Below are 5,629 nucleotides of genomic sequence, written 5' to 3'. Positions count from 1 at the left end.
CTGGGCCAGCGTGACCTCAGCTGTGTGGGTGGAGGGGGCGGAGTGCACAGGGAAGGCAAGCGAGGCTTCGGAGCCGTTTGGATTCAGGGCACCAGGAATATTCAGTTCATAAGGACTCTGATCTCAGGGGATGAGGAATGGCAGATTTGAGTTGGGGAAACTTTTGGACACATGGCGTGAGAGGTGACACGTCCAATTTATGGGCTTGTTGGGACATCTGACTTTGTTCATGGGAGCCCCAGTAAAGAAGCCCTGTGTTTGTTGTTTCCCAAACAGATGTGGAGCAGATTTGATCCGGCCACTAGTGAACCAGTGAGGCTGGAAGACAGTCTGCTTGACAGTCTGCTTGACGGCCTTGCCCTCACTCCACCCCCACACCACGTTATATATATATATATATATATATATATATATATATATATATATATATATCATATATCATATATCATATATCATATATCATATATATATCATACATACACACAGTGACTATACACCCCACACCCTGCCATACTATACATGCATAACACACTTATACTTTGTATTCACACTTCCATATCCCTTGTGCCATACTCCTTATACGTACACTAAACATGCTCCATTCCCTCACCACACCCATTCTATATCACCCATACCCTCTACTCCATTCAAATAGAATATACACACCACATACACATACACACACACACCACATACACATACACACACCACACCACACCACATACACATACCATACTATACTACCACATACACACCACACCACATACACACACCACACATACACACACCACACCACATACACATACCATACTATACTACCACATACACACCACACCACATACACACACCACACCACACCACATACACATACCACACTATACCACCACATACACACCACACCACATCAGACTTGTAAGAGGTAAGGCATGTCCTGGCACCTCACAATCCCACACTGGGCCTCCCTGGTTAGGTTGTTGGCCCAACCTGAAACACCTACAAGATGGTAATTTAAGATGCTGTTAGCACACAGTTAATTTGGGCATCTTGTTTCACTGTCGTGGACGGTGTCTTGGGTATAATTGGCGGATGAAAGGCAGATGGGGAGTTTAGACATGACTCCCCAGATCTCCGGGGGATCCCCTTAAGGTGTATCTAATGCACTCCACATTCCTCACAAGTTGGGACTTTGTCTCCTTGTGGACATACCCCTTTGTTGGATTACTGTCCTGTCAGAAGGGTCTTCCTGGTTCCAGTAGCTCCCTTTGATGGGGTTTTCCAGACACCACGTGTCTAAACCAGCCATAGAACCCTGTGCTGGCATTGGCTCTACCAAAGAGTTTTTTTTTTTTTTTTGGAGGAACAGAGATTGAAGCTTATTTCCTTCTTGGAAGAAGGCACTTAATGATTTCCACACTGAATTTGACATAGGAAAGCTGAGACATTCTAAAGCCAGTTTACCCAAGTGAGGTATTTCGGTTGTTCAGAAAGCCAAGGCAGTGTGCTGGTGATCCCTGGCTTACTGGAAGTTGCTTGGTTCCTGGACTATTGTCCTTTAGATGCTCTCTCAAGCCTATGACACCCTGAAGGCTCCTGGTCTCATAAGCTAAACAGGGTTGACCTGGTCAGAACTTATTTGAGAGAAGCTTCTCCAATATTATTCTACTTTTTTTTTTCTAAAATCAGCTTTTAAATGAATTTGCCTATGTAGTTGTGTGTGTGTGCGTTGTGTGACTATTACTGGGGAGATGTGAGCAGATGTCTACTCAGCTAAGGAGCCAACAACAGAGCAAAGTAAGGAGACCACCAAAGCCAACGTGGTAACCCAATGAGTCTTACTGGGGTTACTTACAGGAATATGGGGGGGGGGAGGTACTTACCACAGGAGCAGAAATGACTCAAAGACACCTGCATCATCAAAGTCTACCCTAGCATAGGTGACAGGTCACAAAAGCTGGGATCCTGGAGCACACTGTACAACATGTTGGAGAGGGACTCTTCCAGTGAGCTTGGCTGGTCTCTGCCCCTCCTAAGCATCCTAGCATCCCTTATTGCTTATTTATGCGCTCTCTCTCTCTCTCTCTCTCTCTCTCTCTCTCTCTCTCTCTCTCTCTCTCTGTGTGTGTGTGTGTGTGATGTATACCTGGTCAGTTTCAGGAACTCCCTGAAGCCTTTGAGTTATTTACTCTCTGAGCTTAAAGGAAGCATCCTTGCAGAGAGGAATGTCTCACCTCCGTTAGCACCCTTACCATCCCTCTAAGATGGAAGTTTTTTCCCAGAGGAAATGACTACTCAACTGTGAGATGACGGCTGGGCATATACTATAGACATGTGGTGGCACGTGGACTTGCAGAAGATGTCACAAGGCCCTCTGTTGCTGAGGACCCTTGGGGGTATGGGAAGTGCCCTGTCTGCAGCTGGTTTTTATAGCATCTGAACAGGGCACTGAAACTTGTGCTTTTGGGTACTCTTTGCAGAACTGTTTCCAGTGGTTTTTTTAAAAACTAAGACACCAGCTATTAGACTCCAGTCCCCACTTCCTCCATCCACGTGAGTCAGAAGTCAGCAGCTTCCCTTTCTTTCTTCCTTCATACTGTGTTGGAGAAGGAGTCCTTGATGCCCACCCACTGAGTGGCCTGCCACACCTTCTACATTCATTCAGTAGTCTGAGTATTCAGACTCTTGGGGGGTTGAGGGGCAAATGGATCCTGGTGTTAACTAAGTAAAGATATAAGGGGATTCAGAGGAAGAGGATGGTAGTCCTAGGGATGGAGTTCGAAGGGGAAGAAGGGATTTGAACTGGAGTTTGAAGATCTGGCAGGTGACCAAGCCAGCACAGTCAGTCAGCAGGGTCCCAAGGGAGGGAGTGAGGATTGAAAAGAAAAAGACAGTTAGGCAACACCATAACATGACTCCAGCCAGTGCTGAGGCTGAAGCAGCTTTATTTTTTTTCCTAACCTGCTTTTATATCATTCCAGGTACATCCAAAAAACATGGTCAGTTCTTAGATCAAAGACAAAAAAAAAATCAAGTGAAATAGTAAACAAAGATCACACAAGATAATAATCAAGCAAAGCAGTGAGCAAAAAAGATTATCAAGCAAAGCAGCCCCATGGTCACTGTTTCTAATATTCTTATCTGAGCCTACTTCTTTGTTCAAGCTCAGTGACAAATGCCAAATTCCTAGAAGCAGCACCAAAAGCTCTCAACAGGCAGGCTGTGCATATGTTGGGTGAGTGGAGGAGACATGCAGGTTCACTTAAATGGAAGTGACCTAGGAGTAGGCTGAGATGGTACTCTCACCACATCCTTGTGCAGAAGAGAGCTGATACTGGAAAAGCACCCAGTTCAGGTACCCAGTTCAGGCCGACAGCGCCTTAGCTGTGCATGTTCTGCTCTGTAAAGTTCCAACTAGGGTTGTGTTTGTTTGTTTAGGGAGGGATGGTGGTAGTGGTGTGCTTCTATGTAGCCCAGGCTAGCCTTGAGCCTCCTGCCTCCCTACCTTCTGAGTCTTGGGATTGCAGGTGTGGAGCAGAACTTCCCTGTGGCCCATCAAGAAGAGGCCACTCTGGGGAGCGACCCATTCCTCTGGTGGAAAGGGTGGAAGGACTTCTGAGAACAGAGCATGCAAGAGAAGACATGGGAAGGGTTCAACGGGTTCAGGTGCATGGAAGGGAAGGGGTTAAACTGTCGTAAAGTCCCAGCTTGAATGTCTTTTGGTACTGAGCAGGGAACTACAAGGAAGTGGGATTAGCCAAGGGTGGGTTTTTAGTGACTTTCAGAAATATTCCTCAAGTCAGGCTGTGTTCAGGGTCACTGGTGAGATCAGAGCATCAGTGAGGATGTTCTTATAAACACCCTTGGGGAAAAAGACAAAAGGCCAGGTGGTAGCAACACTTTTGTGACAGAGCTAGTGGGACCGATGTGAAGACAGAGTCGCCATTTTTGTTTTGTCACAGTGGTGTGGCTCATGCATCTTGTGCATTCGCTGGACTTCCTCTCTTCTCAGTCTGCTAGACATGCAACCCCAGGTCAGCATACTCTAGAGAACTCTTGTCTAGAAATGGTCCCAAGGAGTGGACCTGCCAGGGCTGCTGTTCCCAAACTGCCCCCCACTTGGCTCTTGGGGTACTTTATAAAGCCTTTTGTCTCAAGGGTCTCCTGAGAGTTTCCTTGATGGGTGAGAGCCTACAAGCCAGTTAACTGCTTCTACATGTTGACTGGGCACTGAGTTAGTTACTTTTCTATTGTTGTGACAAAGAACTGTGACTAAGGAACTTATGGAAGAAAGAGGTTATTGGGAGCTTACAGTTTCAGAGGGTTCCATGACCATCATGGTGTGGAGCATGGCAGGCAGGCAAGCAGGTATATTGGTGGAGTAGTAACTGAGAGCAGAGAGAGAGAGAGAGAGAGAGAGAGAGAGAGAGAGCACACTAACTAGGACTAGGAATAGCATAGACATTTGAAACTCAAGTGGGGACCAAGTACTCAAATATATGAGCCTATGGGAGTCATTCTCATTCAAACCACCACAGGCATGGAGTCCTCACATGACCTCATGAAGCACTTCCTATTACCATGTACATTACCACGTACAGCAAACAGGTGTGATGCTGGTGGTGGGAATCTAGCCTTAGCTTGTCCAGCTCAGAACTCACGTTATTGACCTGTCTACTCCCTTGCTTGGGTAGTTTGTTTAGAACAACAAGCTGTCCTGAGTAAACCACAAAGGCTTTGAGTTGATAAAACAAATGAAATGAATAAACTCCATAAAGACTAAACAAAGTATGGGCATGCCTGCAACAAAGAGCAGAATGCAAGCGTGCATCCAGGTTACCTGTCTACCTCAGCCTTGGGTGTGTCCTTCATTTCTCCTGCCTGTAAGCGACAGAGCGGGCCTGTCCTGGAGACCTTGCAAGTCTTAGAGGACTACATAGTACCTGGCATAAACCAAGTATTTATTGTTTTAGATTGAACAAAATCTCAAAGAAACAAATGAGTTTGAGAGAAGACAGGATATACTGACAGCAGAGAGATGTTGGAAGGCGGAACTATCTGCAGTGTCAAGAACTCCCCCAGGTTCACCCTCTTCCTCCATTCCCTCCAGCTCCTCCATTTTTTTAGACAGTGTCTCGATGGCCTTGAACTCACTAACTTCCTGCCTTAGCTTCCATATTCTGAAAGGAAATCAGCAATTTAGAGAATATCTAGACCATGATTGCTTTTGTGTAGAAATAAAAACATTGCATACCAGTAACTGTGCCTGTTTATATTAATTAATTAATTGTGTGTGTGTGTGTGTGTGTGTGTGTGTGTGTGTGCGCACGCGCTCTCGCGCGCACGCATGCACATGCATGGCCACAGAGCAATAATATGGCTATTAAAGGACAACTTGGAGGAGCAGTTCTCTCCTTCTACCATGTGGATTCTGGGAATTGAACTCAGGTCATCAGGCTTGGGAATAAGCATCTTTATTCACTGAGCCATCCTGCTGGCCCTTTCTTTAGTTAAAACAACAAACAAACAGATCTTATCAACAACTTTGGGTTAATTCCAGGGTCAGGGAACACTTACTGTATTTTATAAGAAGACTATTGTAGATTCTATCTTAAAAGAATCAAAGAGGAAAGGG

The sequence above is a fragment of the Arvicanthis niloticus genome, chromosome 10 (assembly GCF_011762505.2).
Source record: "Arvicanthis niloticus isolate mArvNil1 chromosome 10, mArvNil1.pat.X, whole genome shotgun sequence".
Taxonomy (NCBI): Eukaryota; Metazoa; Chordata; class Mammalia; order Rodentia; family Muridae; genus Arvicanthis; species Arvicanthis niloticus.
This window is presented reverse-complemented; position numbering follows the sequence as displayed.